We start from the raw sequence: 17,447 nt of genomic DNA on the forward strand, positions 1-17,447 counted from the left end.
GTTAGTCAGGCATTCCAGATAGTGGTTCTTTTCAGAACCTTTTTTAAAAGGGTTGGTTAACTACCTCAGTAGCAGAGGATTGAACTATACCCTGTCTGTACTGTACATAGAAAATCTTTGTAGATAAAAGCAAGGCTTGTTAAATGATATGAGGGTAAGATTTTAATATACCAAATGTAACATTCTTAATTGCCTTTAGTTTCAGAGGCTTGTAAGACTTCCTCATGACCATCATAACAGGCCTTGCTTTTGTCGTATTTTGTGGCTGAAAAAGCAGCCTTGCTTCTTCAGATATTGTAGTTATTTGGATGTATAATAGTTTAGCAAGATGTTACTTTTGTAAGACATCAGATGTTCAAAAAAGTGCATCCGAACTTGTACTAAATACTGCAGTGTCCCTTTATAAAAAGTCAGACTAAAACTGACAGTTGTACAGCGAAGCCTGACATTTGGATATTTTGAAGTTTTTCATAAATCATAGAAATTAGTATATGGCTGTAGTTTAGCTTTTTAGGTAAAAGGTATGTTTCATTAGTGCATTTCTTATTGCTGATCACTGCAAAAACGTGAATCAGCTTTCCATTTCTTATGCAGGTCATGATAACTTGTAGAATAGAAAACAATCATTTGTGCTATGTTTTTAATTTTCTAAAGCACCTTGATGACAGTGAGTGTTCAGTGGTGAAGCATCCTCTATTGAATCACCCTCAAAAATTTTTTGGCCAAGTCCAAAATTGATAGCTCAAAGTCAAAAGTGAAATTACAGTTTAATTAGGACTTGGTATAAAGAAATCCCATTTCCCCTTCCCCAAAGGGATACTGCAGTTATATCACTACCCAATAGGCACCACGATGAAGATCAGAGCTTATTATACTTAGGGTTTTATACACACCAGTTCCCCCAGTAAATGCAAAGTTAACAAAATTTAGACATGTCATATGTTCACAATGCTCATGACAAACAATCATTTTGCATTCCTGCAAATAAAATTGTTTTATACTGTAAGCTGGAGGCGAGTGTAACTTATTTTTGTAATAAAGTTTTTATTTTTTTTATGTGTCATTAATATAAATGTGTGTTAGTATACAAATATTCTGGTTTAAAAACTTAGAATTGCACACATTTCAGTATGTTTATTTGTACTTACATAATTTTAGAATAGTGGTTGCCAATAGCCTGTATGTTTCACATTAATTGGTTTTTTATGTTATCTTAATAAACCATTTTAGTATGTTGTATGTCAGTTACTGGGTTAGCTGGGACATAGAGTGTAATTTAAAATTTGTCAATAACTATTCATTGGAATATATGTAAATGTGCCTTGCCGGTTATTGAAACTTACCTACAAAATGAGTATGGGGTGACAAAAATTAGTTCCTGGTGCTTAATGAAACTTTCTGCCACTGATTTTATATATTACCCCGTGCTTTTTTAAAGTACATCTCTTTGAAATCTTAGTGTAAGTTTGAGGGCTACACAAAACATTTACATTTCATTTTGACAATATAATGAGTATAATAGGTTTGTGCAAAGTGGGTAAACTAAATGTAGCCTTCAGTAAAATTGAATCTCAGTGTAATCTTTGGTGCTGGCATTTCCCAGTTCCAAGGAGTTAAATGATCCCATCAAAGAGGTCATTGCCATGCCTATTGGCACTTTACTGTCATATCCTTTTTAAGGGACACTGTCAAGGTGTTTAAGTTAATTCTCAATTATTTGTTGGGATTTTAGGACGGGTTTGTTTGGCTTAAATAAGAACTGCATTGTCACAGTTGAAAGATGAACATTTTTGTGAGTTCACAAATGTGTTCTTAAAACATTAAAATGTGGAGCTGTGGGTTTCTAAGACTATTTGCCATTCTTAGTTTGGGGATTTGGGAGGGAAAACTGATATAAAGAAATTGTGAAGAATTGATGGGTAATGTAAACAGTAGTGATGAAATACATACACACTCAAGTGAAATTAACTTGACAGTGTTCATTTGAATAACTGAATTCAAGCCATTATAATTTTAAAATTAAATATCATTTGCACTGTTCTGATAATGGGTGCAGTTTTTGAGCAATATAATCAGAGCTAAATATGCATGTAGTGATTAGTGATGTGAACAATTAAGTTCTGAGAAGAAATACTAACTGGTATTTTCAAACTTAAATTTCTGTAGTAAAATCAGTATCAAACTTATCAGAAATCAAGGAAAACAGGCAATGCATATAAACATACTTTGGAATGTTGTGTGGCCTATAAAGCAATAATGCAATTTATATGGAATGTCATGGGATATGAGAAATGGAAATGCAAAAATAACTAATCCTTTAGTAACAATGTCAACCTGTTAAAAGGGGAATGTTAACTAATGTAGGTTATTGCTATTTGTGATTTGTTTATGGGTTCTTGGCTTTGACAGCTTCAAAGAATGGACAGATGACAAGTTAAAGAAATTTTGTATATATTGTCAAGGAATGGGTCTTATATCCAAGGGTCAAGTCCCTTCCTTGGGGTGAAAAATGTATCCTTAAATACATTCTGATTGTTAGAGTTACCTAACCAAAACAGACGCAAGATTTTGTTTCTGCAGACTACTTGGCAATCAAAAGTGATCGTAAATTTAAACAGTTTTCAGAAAGTTGCTTTGTGAGAAAATTGTATTGAATATATTCTTTATATGGAAGATTTTTGGCCATTGCAACTGAATCAGATTGTTAGAGATGAAGGAGAGAGTGAGCACAAAAAGAGTGGTTGCACACTCATGATGGCAGTTGTTGCATCATGAGAAATTTAACAATTAACTGCAAGTCTGATTTAACAAAATATATTTTCCTTGTGATAAAATATGAAGAACAGAAATGGATTGATGGGGTGATCTGGGGTACTCACTTGTATATAAGATATTTGAAAAGACTTATTTAATGTCAGGGTGAACATCATGCTAGTTGGGCAAAACTGTCACATTCAGGACAGCTTTTTTGACTAAGTAAAAAATCACCAGAAACAGCAGAAGATCACCTTGTTTTATTACAAAGTAAGTATGACATGTAGTCTATTTTAAGGGGAGAAATGAAAAAGCAGAAGGCATTTGTGCATTTAGGAGAGAGCGATAGAGTAAATGATTGCTCAGGTTTCTAAAACTTCAAGAATACCCACATGACCATTTTCTCCCCAGTGATGTATATAAAATTTTTATCTGAGCATAGGAATTCAGTGGTGGGTATAAAATGAATGAACTTAAATAACAATACATACAATGAACAGACTTCTGGGGATGATGAATAGTACTAATTACTCAGTAATCATACCACTCAATAGGGCATGCCACTACTTTTTCAGATGCTAATTATAAACCAATGTTCAAAGATGTTTTTAACTGTGGGCAAATTAGTAGATAGACATTTTGGTCTGTCACTTTTTAAAGTACTTAAGATACAAGTTCTATTAGCACCACAGTCTGCCTTCAGTAATACACCTAAAATATTTTTCACGACCAGCAGCATTTAGTTCGGAAAAACAAATCTTTTTTACAAATGCAAAACAGTATTAAAACTAATGCTCTGGTCCAAGATTAGGTTTTTAATGATATTAACAGTAGTCTGATAAACATTTAGAAGTCTGGCATGAGAAACAAAAGCTTGTACCTGATTAGTATTTTTATTTAAAAAATAATAGTTCTGTTAGCTTATTTAAATTCTCTTACATTTATTTATCCATAGAATTTATATTTATTTCATTCCTTTTATCTCCCTGAAAACTGTCTGCAGGCTCTTTGATTTGGATTAGATGTGTGAAGTACTGTCTTTTGCCAAAAACCTCAAATTACTTGTTCTTTTCAACGTAGTGGGTTTGTGCTTGTTTGGAGATCAGTTCAAAACCTATCTGTACTATCTGTACTGCCTCTGATGTTAAGATTTTATGTATAGCATAAGGAAGCTAGCTCTGACTATATTTTCCTAAGAATAAAGACCTATTTTTGTAGCATGTCTTAGGATCTCCAGGAGTCCAAGAATTATTGTGGGTGTCCTTCATCGTTCTTCATTTAACAGCTTTTAAAATAGACACTTGGAATCAGAGCTCACTCACCTTTTTATTATCCATACATTCAAAGTAGCCAATGGTAAAAACAAATTCCCCAAGATCTCTAATTCAAGCACATGGTGGGGATATGTACATAAATGTTGGTACTCACTTAATTTTAACTGATGAAAATATTCTGTGGTCATGCACATGAAAGAAGTTAATGGTAATTCCCATGCCCCACTCTGCAGTGTTCTTTCATTGTCTGTCTCTGAAGGTTTGGAAATGAAATTTAGGTTGCAAGTAAATCAGGAAATGGGAGTGAACAAATGAATCTATTTAAATGTTCCACATTTAAATGACTGCAAGTGAGGTTAGGTAGGTGAACAGTGTAAAATGTGCTTCATAAAGCTAAGTTGGCAAATCATCAAAGTGGGGAGCTTGTAAATACATTTCTTGGGCTGGGGTGGTGGTTGGGGGGGGGTGTTTGCTAGCACTAGAATTTCAAGGAGGGAGCAGTAGGGGGGTAGTAGTGGCTACTTTAGGACAAAAGTCCTTTTAGGTCACTTAGTACAGAGATTAGTTTGTATTTAGGGTTACCAAAATTTGATTAATGAAAACTTTTGTAACAATCACAGTTTTATACTGAAAATACCATGGGCATTTTGTAAACCATTTATGTTGCCTTTCTGGCTCCCTGTGCAGATAAACCAAATTAGTACTTTTTTTCTGGTTGAAATAATGTTGAGTAAGACTCTGGGTTAGGGAGAAGTCCTAATAACTATGGAAGTTAGCATCTTCAGGTATTACTGTTTCCTAAAGTATTCCTAACAAGCAATAAACTTAAGACAAAGATGAGGGTATTTTAGAGTAATTTGCAAGCCTCAGTGAAGATCTGATTTTTAATTTGTCTATGAAATGGTTTAAAACAAATTCTAATCTGAAAGTCTGCTGTCTGTAATGTTAATGAGTTGTCATTTCCTCCTGACTCTCTAGCTTTTAACTTGTATTCTGGAAAGCTTCTTGTGACAAAATATCAAAATGTTTTGGAGAGTATTTTAGGATGCCCAAAGGAATTGCCATCTTCTGTCACTTACGAACTATAGCCAATTTTACTTCAAGGCAAAAGGACAAAGGTTTTGATGTGGATATTAAAGAACATGACTAGAATTTGTTCACAATCGTATAAAATCTGTAGAAAAGAGTTGGAGATTCTAAAATCTGGTCTTCCAAAGTATAGAAATGTCCAAAATAACATCACCTCTGGTGTGGCTCTTCCAAAGATGTTAATTTTATTTTTAAATATATTTTCACTGATTTCAGAGAGGGAGGAGGTGAGAGAAACATCAATGATGAGAGGGAATCACTGATTGGCTGCCTCCCGCACGTCCCCCACTGGGGACCTAACCTTCAACCTGGGCATGTGCTCTTGACTGGAATTGATTCTGGGACCCTTCATTCTGCAGGGCAATGCTCTATCCACTGATCCAAACCGGCTAGGACTAAATATGTTAATTTTAAATGAATAATGTCATTTATGTAACAATTATTTGTTTGAAGTTTAGTGTCTCTTTTTTCTTACCTATAATACTAAAAGCGTAATATGCTAATTAGACCGGATGTCCTCCTGGAGGAAGCTGTGGTGGGCGGGGCTGAGGCAGAGGCAGCCTCTGGTGGCAGGGGCCGAGCCCCTTGCAGGAATTTCATGCATTGGGCATCTAGTGAGAATTATGAAATGCCAGCAATGCATCATTTGAACACAAAATTGCAAGACAATGTGCACCTATTTATGTCATGAGTAAAGAAACCTTTGTGGCTTCATTTTTAAAAGAATGTCTTGGTATTGATGTGCTTAAATTGGAAGCCTTGGGAATTAGGCCTCTAAAATGTGGCTCTAACTTATTTTAACATGAAAAACTAGAAAAGCATATATACTGATTGTGTTTCTCAGTATATTTAATATTTGGAATGAGCTTGGAGGAAAATCAAATAATGAGCAATATGTCAAAGGTCATCTGTAAGAATTGGCAGAATACTCTATAATTCTTTGCAGCCCCATGCATATGTAATACACTAGTTTTTGCAAAATTGTTTTTCTCTTGAAATAGTAAAATTCACATGAATTTGCAGAAACTGGGTTCCTAGGCATCTTTCAGCATTAAGGATATGTGCTGTTCCCTCTAGGTACTCCTTACTGCAGATTCATTTATAAATTAAAAGTTGATGAAAAAGCTTTTTATTCTAAAATTAAAAGAAATGTTTAATTCTTGGTTTCCTAAAGATCCATTTAGCATTTAGGACAGCATAAGCAAAGCTAAGGGGCCCAGCTGCAGATTCTGTATTTCAAAAATATATATATGTATATTTGCTTATCCCTGCTTAATGCCTTTTTATCAGTCTATTTAAATTACTACTTTAAAGCTATTTAATTTCTATTTTGTTTGTTTGCCTTTAAGAATGGAAGCTCCTCATGGCAGGGAAATCTGAATAGTGCTAGCTAGGCATTTAAAAATACTCTTTCAGATATTTTTCAGTTCCTTGGAAATTTAGTTTATTTGCTGAATTAGGCTTAATTGTGGCATGGTCACTTGAAATGGGAATCAAAATTTTAAACCACTTTTATAACATGGAAAGCTTTTAAAAATTAAAGAGCATGAAATGGTCATCTAAGTTAATCTGAAGACCCACATTCAAATTAATGTTTTTTAAAATATATTTTTATTTCCGAAAGAAAGGGAGAGATAGAAACATGAATGATGAGAATCATTGATTGGCTACCCTCTGCACGCCCCCCACTGGGGATGGAGTTCGCAACCCAGGCATGTGCCTTTGACTGGAATTGAACCTGGGACTTTTCAGTCCACAGGTGGATGTTCTATCCACTGAGCCAAACCAGCTAGGGCTAAATTATCTAATGTTTAAAAAAAATCAATTGTCTTGAAGTTAAAGGGACAGTTCTGGAGATATTTATAGGCAGCTTTATGTTTATTTCTAATTTGATTATTAGAACAACCCATCCCAGCAATTTTTCTTTATGCTGATGTTCAGCTTAATTTCAAGCTGCTGAACAAAACAGTATTGACCTACAAACCCTGTCCATACTTGTTTGAGGAACGAGTACTTCAATATTGAATTCTTGCTTTGCTGATGAAGAATCTAGTTTTATGTTCATAAAGTTTGTATAAGTTTCTTTTTGCAAAGTACTTTGGAGAGGATTAAGTAATGAAGATGAGATAACTATAAGGTCTTGACAATAGCTATTCCTGAGAATCATACATACTATATATAGCTAGAGCAATGGTTGCATCCATATGAATAGGCTTACTACATGTACCTTTCAGCTGGGAGGTGGTTGAAGTTAAATATCTTGAAAAGGGTGTCTGATTATATAGGATATCCCCTCAAAAACGTATACACACGTTGAATAATTATAAAGACTATTAAAATACATTTCATTTTCAAGTTTGAGCTATCAGCTGTTAAAGTTTTTGGGAGACACCCTGTATAAGTTTGAGTGATGGGAAAAGGTATTATTCTTATATATGCTTAGTTGATAATTTAACTTAATACTTTAAAGGAAATTTTAAAAAGACCTATACCTGGAAATTGATACAGTACAAGATACAAAATAGCATTCAAACAACACAGGATACGAAAGTCTACTCTGCTTGCACCCTAGTCCACAGGGGTGATGACTTCTTTTTCTCTTAATCCTCACTTCAAGGACATGTTCATTGATTTTAGAGTAAGGGAGGGAAGAGGGAAACATTGATCTGAGAAAGAAACATTGTCTGACTCTTATGCCCCCTACTGGGGATCAAACCCACAATCTAGGTATGTGCCAATCTAGGAATTGAACCCACAACATTTTTGGTGTGTGGGTTGATTCTCCAACCAACTGAATCACCCTACCGGGCAGGATAATGACTCAATTCTTACATCTCTTTTATTTTTATTAAAAAAAAACTATTTTGTGGTAAAAACTTTTTAAAAAATATATATTGATTCCAGAGAGGGAGAGAAACATCAATGATGAGAGAAAAATCATTGATTGGCTGCCTCCTGCATGCCCCCTACTGGGGATCAACCCCACAACCCTAGGCATGTGCCTTTGATGAGAATTGAACTAGGGACCTGAGCCTTCAGTCTGCAGGCAGATGCTCTATCCACTGAGCCAAACCATCCAGGGCTTACATCTCTTAATTACTAAATTTAAGCAGTATTTGCCCCTTGTGAGGAATTTAGCGTAAACTAATTCTGTTCTCCTTTTGTCGAACTTTTAAATTCAATTGGTTAACTTTATTACTCAAACTTCACTTAAGCCTTATATAGTTTAGTATCTTGCTCCTCACCATAAGATGAGGAAATAGCAAAATCAGTACTTTCTGGTCTTTTATTTCCCAGTTCCTGGTAATTCCATCTACTTTTCTGCTGTCAGGTTTATGACACTTTGACATAGTTTGTCTCTAGACTGGAGATAGCCAAACTGTAACATTTAAAATGGGTGGTGTTCTTAGATCCATAGATAATCCTATTTTGACAAAATTCTGTGTCCTTTGGAAGGCAAAATTCTAAGGTAGACATAAAATGAAATTTTTTAATGTTCATTTGCTTAGATTCATGCCATTGCTAAAATATGAACCATAACTGATTTTTTTCTTCTTGAGTTTCTGATTTCTTTTTACTGAGCTCTTCTGGTTATTTAATCATATTTAATGCTCTGTGTATTTTTATCACTCTATGATTCTTTTTCCCCCCATACCATTGCTGGATTCTACCATTTCTTAGGTTTCATAGCTTCCTCTTAGATTTTCTTCTATTTTTTATTTAATATTTTTATTGATTTCAGAGAGGAAAGGAGAGGGAAAGAGAGAGAGGAACATCAATGAAGAGGGAGAATAACTGGTCGACTGCCTCCTGCATGTCCCACACTGGGGATTGAGCCCACAACCTGGGCATGTACCCTTGACTGGGAATTGAACCTGGGACCCTTCAGTCTATAGGCCAACGCTCTATCCATTGAGCCAAACCGGCTAGGGCGGTTTTCTTTTATTCTTGCTGCAGTATATTCTCTGGTAATATTATCAGAAAGGGTATGTGAATGGTAACAGTCTTGCATATAAGAAAATAGTTCACCCTCGCTCCCTCGTTTGACACTTTGGACATAGGATTCAAGCTACAATGTCGTTTTCCATTAGAACTTTGGAGTTGTTACTTCATTGTTTTATAGTGTCCAATGTTGCTTGTAACCATCTGATTTGAATGCATTATATTTATATTTAGGTAATCTTTTTTTTCTTACACATTAACTTTTTGTTAACTTGTTTTCTAAAGTTTCATTAGATTCTGTACATAGGCATTTTTTTTTCTTAATTAAAAATGTTTGTATTGGTTTTAGAGAGAGAGGGAGAGAGAGAAACATGAATTGGCTGCCTCCTACAAGCCTCCTACTGGGGATTTAGCCTCAACCCAGGAGTGTGCCCTGACCCGGAATCCAGCCAGCAACCTTTTAGTGCATGGAACAAGGCTCAACCAACTGAGCCACACTCGCCAGGGCATCTGTACATAGGTTTTTATTTTGCTTTTTTAACTTGAAGTCTTCAGGATTTCTTTATTGCTGAGAATTTTGCTTTTCACCTTAAGGTTTTTATTTTATTTAAATTCTTTGTTTAAACTATTACATAAGTCTCCTTTTTCGCCCATTGACCACTCCCCAGCCGCCCCCACCCCCCAGCACATGCTCTCACCCCCAACCTCGTCTGTGTCCACTGGTTATTCTCATGTACATGCATACAAGGCCTTTGGTTGATCTCTTAACCTCCTCACCCTCTGCCTTCCCTCACAGGGAAGTATTGGACAGTCTTTTCAATACTTCTGTGACTCTGGTTCTATTTTTGTTCATCAGTTTAAGTTGTTCATTATATTCCACAAATGAGTGAGATCATGTGATATTTATCTTTCTCTGACTGGCTTATTTGGCTTAGCATAATGCTTTCTAGTTCCATCCATGCTGTTGCAAATGGTAAAAATTCCTTCTTTCTTTCACTTGGGTTATAACTGGACCTGTCCACTGAGGTGATTTAAGTTCTGTGTGTGAGAAGAACATGTGGACTAACAGGCTTTATATTAGTTAGCTTCCTTAGGAGCAGACAGGCAAGCCGGCTGTCCCCTCCAATGCCAGAAAGAAAGGGTCCAACTGACTCCTGGTAGGTTATTTGATTTGAGCCTGGGGGGCCGGGAGGGGGGGATTGACTCTGAAATTGTTTTACAGCCCTCAGTCACCTAAATTTTTTCCCCTCTCACAAGCCAGAGGTCTTGGCTTTTGCTTCCCACTCATCCCTCCCATGAAAAATGGCTCCTATTCCATGTAGCCTTGTGAGTGCAAAATATGAGCCTCAGTTTTATCTTTTCTACCTAAATTGTGTCAATAATAAAAAGGTGCTAGTTTTTAAACAGAACTGGGTAGTAAAATACAACAATATGGTGTACATTATCTTGGATTTATTAGAAGAAACTACCTTAATCTCTATTATTACTTTCTTTTTATGCCTCATTTAAAATAAATTGTCTAAGAAAAGTTTGTATATAAATTTTACTTTGAAAAGAGTATAGCACCTGACATGCTATGAGTATATAGAAGACATTTTGTGACTATTGATGCAAATTTTGTTTAGACATTTAATGCAGACACCCCTGACTGTGCAAAGCAGATTATTCTAAAAGACCTTTTTAGGAATGGTACTATAGGTTTTGTTTTAGCATACAATTTCTGCACATTAAAAAAGAAGAAAACATTAAGCATTCTTTTGTTTTTTCTATTTCCATTTAATATAGCTACCTTAATGTATGCTATTTTACCCTGTAATGAGATTACATTCCTTATTTTTAGCGGGACCTCTCAAATCTACCTCCTATAGATTTGATGTTCTGGGATTCAATGAGAATCCATGGTAATCTATTTGTGGAATATATTCTTACTACTTTTGTGTCAGATTCCCTTTATTTGGTGATTAGGGAGTTTTAATCCTTAAAAGAACTTACACACAAGTATGGTAATTCAAACATCTTAGATTATTTTGGCCATTTAAGGGCCTCTTTGGGTACCAAAACATTAGTTTATAATTAGGTTCTGTGATAATGAATATTAATTAGCTGACATCAAGGGAGAAGTGACTTCCAAGGTTTTTAGTACCAAAAATCTTGGGTACATTTTTTTTTTTTTGTGAGGACACAGACAAAGGCAAACCGAAGAGGAAAATAAAGCTTATTAACTAGTATACAGAGACCCATTCAATTAAAATTGATGGACACAAGGCATGCTAATCTCTTTTGTATTAATAGAGCTTTCCCATTATAGTAAGGCTATATAAGTATAGGTCACGAAAAATACTGTATGTGCATTAAGACAGTCTCAAAATTTCAATGACTTAGATCAGTGATTTTCAACCTTTTTCATCTCTTGGCACACACAAACTAATCACTAAAATTCTGTGGCACACCAAAATACATTTTTTGATGATCTGACAAAATAATAGGTATAATTTTTAAAATATATTTTTATTGATTTCAGAAGAAGGGGGAGAGAATCGACTGGCTGCCTCCTGCACGCCCCCTACTGGGGATTGAGCCCGCAACATGGGCATGTGCCCTTGACTGGAATCGAACCTTGGACCCTTCAGGCTGCAGGCTGACACTATCCACTGAGCCAAACCGGCTAGGGCTAATAGGTATGATTTTGATTGATTCACACCAGATGGCTGTTGTGTTGGTTGTAGTCATTTTTTTATTTGACAAGCTAAGGGAAAAGAGGTCAACTATACTTCCTTTTATTTCCCCAATAGGTGAAAAAAAACACAAAAATATGTTTTCTTAATCATTGAGACATTTAAAGAAACTATATACAAACTAATATAATCTCTTTGGTCCTGAGTTTTTCTTGTAAAAAGAGATAATATTAAATTCTGACTTTCCCCCCAGCTCAACATTCTGTGAGATACAGCTTGTGTTTTTGGTAAAATTCTACCTAGAGGATTTCCTGTTTCATTTCATTCATACTTTTATTGTGAAGGCTTAGTTTCATAATATATAGGAAATGTTACATTATAAAAGACTTCACCCAGCCCTGGCCGGTTTGGCTCAGTGGATGGAGCGTCGGCCTGCGGACTGAGGGGTCCCGGGTTCGATTCCGGTCGGGGACATGTGCCTGGGTTGCGGGCACATCCCCAGTGGGGGGTGTGTGGGAGGCAGCTGATCAATGTCTCTCTCTCATCGATGTTTCTAACTATCCCTCTCTCTTCCTCTCTGTAAAAGATCAATAAAATATATTAAAAAAAAAAGACTTCACCCAGTAGAGGCTTACATATATGAATATTTCCTGGTACATTGTTTTTGTGATAACTTTGAGAGAGAGAGTAGGACAAATATTTTTTTAACAGGAAACATTGGAGCCTGTATATTCTGAGGAAGAAAATTGTATCAAGCATTATTTAGGTTATTCCCAGATACCCTAAATTACTGTTTTAATATTGTACTAGATGGGAGTTAGCCTGAATAACAGAGATGAAATTAATATATGAGCAACATGGACCTACTTTTGTGGTAGTAATTACATTTTTTAATCTTTAGAATTAGTGTTCATTTATCTCGAGTCTCTTAGTTTTGAAATTCTAAGCAAAATTCTCATTTGGTATAATGGTAATATAATAACCTGATAAGGAAATAAAAGGCTAAATTGCTGACCCCCCCAAATTTGCTTTTATTGCTAATAATTAAAAAATGTTATAAAAATTGTAGGGCCAGCAAATAATCCAAAGTAGCATTAACTATACTAAGCACAGCAATCTCTTCTGTGCCCCTCAGTAAATTGTCCTTAGGTTGAAACCCCACAAATTTCATTATCAGGATAATGCATTTTATTGCATCCTTTTTTTAGGCAGCTTGGTGGTTTTGGAATGATTCATTCCCCTTTTAACTTCATTTTCCTCTCATTTTCAAGAGCTGGTCAAAGGAAGGATACCAGTAGCCTGATACGAAAATTATATTTTTTCAAAAGCTGTAACTTCTTTAAGCTACACTGAATCACTCTGCCTGAAAAGTTTCCTTGGCACTCTGCTGGTTCTCTGATATTTTCTGATTACCCTGTTCTTATCTCTCCTCATTTCCTTCTTTTTCTCTATACATGTCTCCTAGATATCACTTATACTCACAGCTAGGCATCACAACTATGTGGACTCCTGTTTAATGTCAGGTCTTGATCAACCTCAGCTGTTTGAGGTACATGTTAGAGGGAGTGCTCTGCTCTGTCAGCGATTATGTCCTATTAGTTTCTCTTAACACATCCAGTTAGCTACATTTGATCATTTACTGTGACTGAATAGGCCTGAAATAACCTCTCTATCCAAGTCCTACCCCTACCCTTCAGGTCTGGGTGAACTTCATATTTATAAATATCTTAAACTAGAGGCCTGGTACACGAAATTTGTGCATGGGGATGGGGGTTGTGTCCCTCAGCCCAGCCTGCATCCTCTCCAATCTTGGACATCACTCTCACAATCCAGGACTGCTGGCTCCCAATTGCTCACCTGCCTGCCTTCCTAATTGCCCCTAACCGCTTCTGCCTGCCAGCCTCATCACCCTCTAACCACTTCCCTGCCAGCATGATTGAGGCCCAACTGCTCCCCTGCCAGCCCGATTGCCCCTAACTGCCCTCCCCTGGCGGCCTGGTCCCCCCCCCCCCCCAACTGCTCTCCCCTGCAGGCCTGGGTACCCCCTAACTGCCCTTCCCTGCAGGCCAGGTCGCCCACAACTTCCCTCCCCTGCAGGCCTGGTCACCCCCAACTTCCCTCTCCTGCAGGCCTGGTCCCCCCAACTGCCCTCCCCTGCTGGCCATTTTGTGGTGGCCATCTTGTGTCCATGGGGGCAGCCATCTTGTGTGTTGGAGTAATAGTCAATTTGCATATTATTATTTTATAAGATAGGATAGAGGCCTGGTGCATGGGTGAGGGCCGGCTGGTTTGCGCTGAAGGTTGTCCCGGATCAGGGTGGGGGTTCCCTTGGGGCGTGGGGCAGCCTGGGCGAGGGGCCCGTGGTGGTTTGCAGGCCGGCCATGCCCCCCAGCAACCCAAGTGGAGGCCAGGGCCGGCTGGAAGCAGGTATCTGGGATTTATTTATCTTCTATAATTGAAACTTTGTAGTCTTGAGCGGAGGCAAGGGCCAGCCAGGGCAGGCGGGAAGCTTGGCTTCCTCCATTGCCGGGGGCAACCCAAGCCTCCTCCTCGCTTCAGCTCCGTGGCCACCGCCATCTTAGTTGGGTTAATTTGCATGCTTGCTCTGATTGGCTGGGGGGCATAGCAGAGGTATGGTCAATTTGCATGTTTCTCTTTTATTAAATAGGATGGTTCCTAAACACCAAATTTCTGAATGGCACATTTAATCATAATGGCTCTTCATATCTGTAGAGTCTACAACAGCATTGTCCAATAGAAATAAAATACAACCCACATACGTAATTAAAAAATTTATAATTTGGCCTCAGCTTCATAATTTCTTTTTATTGACTATATTTCTTTTTTTTCCATTTCAATAAATCTTTATTGTTCAGATTATTACAGTTGTTCCTCTTTTTTCCCCCCATAGCTCCCCTCCACCCGGTTCCCACCCCACCCTCTGCCCTTATCCCCCCATTGTCTTCATCCATAGGTGTACAATTTTTGTCCAATCTCTTCCCACACCCCCCACATCCCTTTCCCCCTGAGAATTGTCATTCCACTCCCTTTCTATGCCCCTGATTCTATTATATTCACCAGTTTATTCTGTTCATCAGATTTTTTAATTCACTTGATTTTTAGATTCACTTGTTGACAGACATGTATTTGTTGTTCATAATTTTAATCTTTACCTTTTTCTTCTTCTTCCTCTTCTTAAAGAATACCTTTCAGCATTTCATATAATACTGGTTTGGTGTTGATGAACTCCTTTAGCTTTTCTTATCTGTGAAGCTCTTTATCTGCCCTTCAATTCTGAATGATAGCTTTGCTGGGTAGAGTAATGTTGGTTGTAGGTTCTTGCTATTCATCACTTTGAATATTTCTTGCCACTCCCTTCTGGCCTGCATAGTTTCTGTTGAGAAATCAGCTGACAGTCATATGGGTGCTCCCTTGTAGGTAACTAACTGCTTTTTTCTTGCTGCTTTTAATATTCTCTCTTTGTCTTTTGCTCTTGGCATTTTAATTATGATGTGTTTTGGTGTGGTCCTCTTTGGATTCCTTTTGTTTGGGGTTCTGTGCGCTTCCTGGAGTTGTAAGTCTATTTCTTTCACCAGGTCTGGGAAGTTTTCTGTCATTATTTCTTCAAATAGGTTTTCAGTATCTTGCTCTCTCTCTTCTTCTGGCACCCCCATAATCGGGATGTTGGTACGCTTGATGTTGTCCCAGAGGCTCCTTACACTATCTTCATATTTTTGGATTCTTTTTTCTTTATGCTTTTCCAGTTGGGTGTTTTTTGCTTCTTTGTATTTCAAAACTTTGACTTGATTCTTGCATTCCTCTAGTCTGCTGTTAGATATCTGTATATTATTTTTTTATTTCAGTCAGTGTATGCTTAATTTCCAGTTGGTCCTTTTTCATTTCCTCGAGGGTCTCACTAAATTTATCGGCCTTTTCTAGAAAATTCTTGAAAAACCTTATAACCGTGGTTTTGAACTCTATATCCAGTCGTTTGCTTTCCACATTTCTTTCATTTGTGACCTGTTTCTTTGTCTCTGCATTTTCGCTGCTTCCCTGAGTTGATAGAGTGGCTTTGTGTGCTAGGTGTCCTATAGGGCCCAGTGGCTCGGCCTCCCCAGTTACCTGAGATGAACACTCTTGGTGCACCCCTTTGTGGGCTGTGTGCACAGTCTTGTTGTAGTTAAGCCTTGATTGTTGTTGGTATCACTGGAAGGAATTGACCTCCAGGCCAATTGGCTGTGAGGATCAGCTGTGTCTACGCTGGGAGAACTTCTGTGCTGGAGACACCCTTATGAGGCAAGACTTGCTTCAGTGTGACTTTGGTGATCACTTAGTCTGCCCCCTGAGTGTGTCCCTTATGGATCTGAAGAGTTGTAATCTGAATGGTCCTACTCTGACCCCTGGGTACACTGGCTCTTGGATCTCCAAGGAGGTGCTAATTTAGCCTCTGCCTGAGGCCACCCAGCAGGAGCTATGGAGAGATCTGCAGATACCTCTTTTTTGTTTGGGTTTTGGAGGTGCCCAGATGAGGCCCAGCTGTGAAGCAATGCAAGCTGCTGTGGGGCCTTGGGCCTTCTTTTGGATGTTCTGGGTCTCACTGACTCAGCTGCAGTTTGTTAGGTGAGTTTAGTTTTCAAAGGACCCGGCCATTCTTACACAAAAGCCTCTGCACACAGCTGGTGTGGGACAGAGTCTCAGGGTGGAGTAAATAGCTATGGCTTCCCGTCACTCGTGCCCTAAGAGGCCCCCGGGTCTCAGTGTCCCTCGGTAATCGATGCAAGCTCCTCTGAGAGAAAGCCGCCCTCGAGTTTCGCCTGCTGCGAGACAGTCCAGTTTCTCCCTGTATGACTCTGTGTCCCCAGAGTCTCGCCCGGAACTGGAGTTCAGAGCAGTCAAGAGCTTTTGTCTCTCTCCTGCTTGAAAAAGCCAGCCGCGTACTCAGTTGCCAGCCCTCTCCGCACGCGCGAGCACCTCCGTACCTCTGCCTTTACTTCTGCAGCTCCTCTGAGTCTCAGTGTGCTTTTCTCTTCCCTTCTAGTTGTAGAATTTCCACTCAGCCAGCTTTCCTGTGGTTCTGGATGATGTCTGTTTTGTCTTTTAGTTGTAGTTTTGGAGTTGTTGTGCAAGGCAGCAAGTTCATGTGTTTACCTATGTCGCCATCTTGTTTTCTCCCCCACTCAGCTTGATAATTTCTATAAACACACTGCTTGCCTTGTTTTCTTTGTCTTACTTCATGCCTGGGTGTCTTTATAGTTCTATCTCATCCAAGCTAACCACTCAAACAAAAATCGTCTTTAGCCCAAATAGTAAAGTCTCCTTGTTGTAGGTGTATTAAAATTATCAACAAAGTATCCTTGAGGAACATGTATAATTAGGAGAACATGAAAATAAAATTTCTGATTTTCACTCTCCTACTACCTGGCTTTTCTTTTATTGTTTGTATTATTGGTTTGTAACCACTAAGTCAAAACCCAAAATCTACCAACCTGCATAAGATAACTTTTAGGAGTAAACCATGGTTTTAAAGCATCTGGCAGCATTTTAAAATTTGATATTTCTATGCTTTGTAACTGCCAAAAAGAATGTTTAGAATCATCCTATATAATAAAAGGCTAATATGCAAATTGTCCCCTTGACCAGGAGTTTGAGCAGAGGGCGTAGCCGGCCGGCCAATGGCCTGCAGCCCCTCCCCCTGGCCTGATCGGCCCCAATT

At 38.0% G+C, this 17,447-nt stretch overlaps 1 protein-coding gene across 4 annotated transcripts in view; it reads left to right on the forward strand.

The window, feature by feature from the left end:
• SYNCRIP (synaptotagmin binding cytoplasmic RNA interacting protein) overlaps positions 1 to 3,976 on the forward strand; it is a 31,562-nt gene extending 27,586 nt beyond the window's left edge. For 3 of the 4 annotated variants that reach the window (XM_080667076.1, XM_080667073.1, XM_080667074.1), the window contains one exon: positions 1 to 3,976. This exon is cut by the window's left edge. The gene's annotated coding sequence lies outside the window, so the exon portion shown is untranslated. The other variant, XR_013960543.1, reaches the window with a different exon arrangement.
• The last annotated feature ends 13,471 nt before the right edge of the window (positions 3,977 to 17,447 follow it).

Source organism: Plecotus auritus, assembly GCF_963455305.1.
Source record: "Plecotus auritus genome assembly, chromosome: 4".
In the NCBI taxonomy this organism is placed as follows: Eukaryota; Metazoa; Chordata; class Mammalia; order Chiroptera; family Vespertilionidae; genus Plecotus; species Plecotus auritus.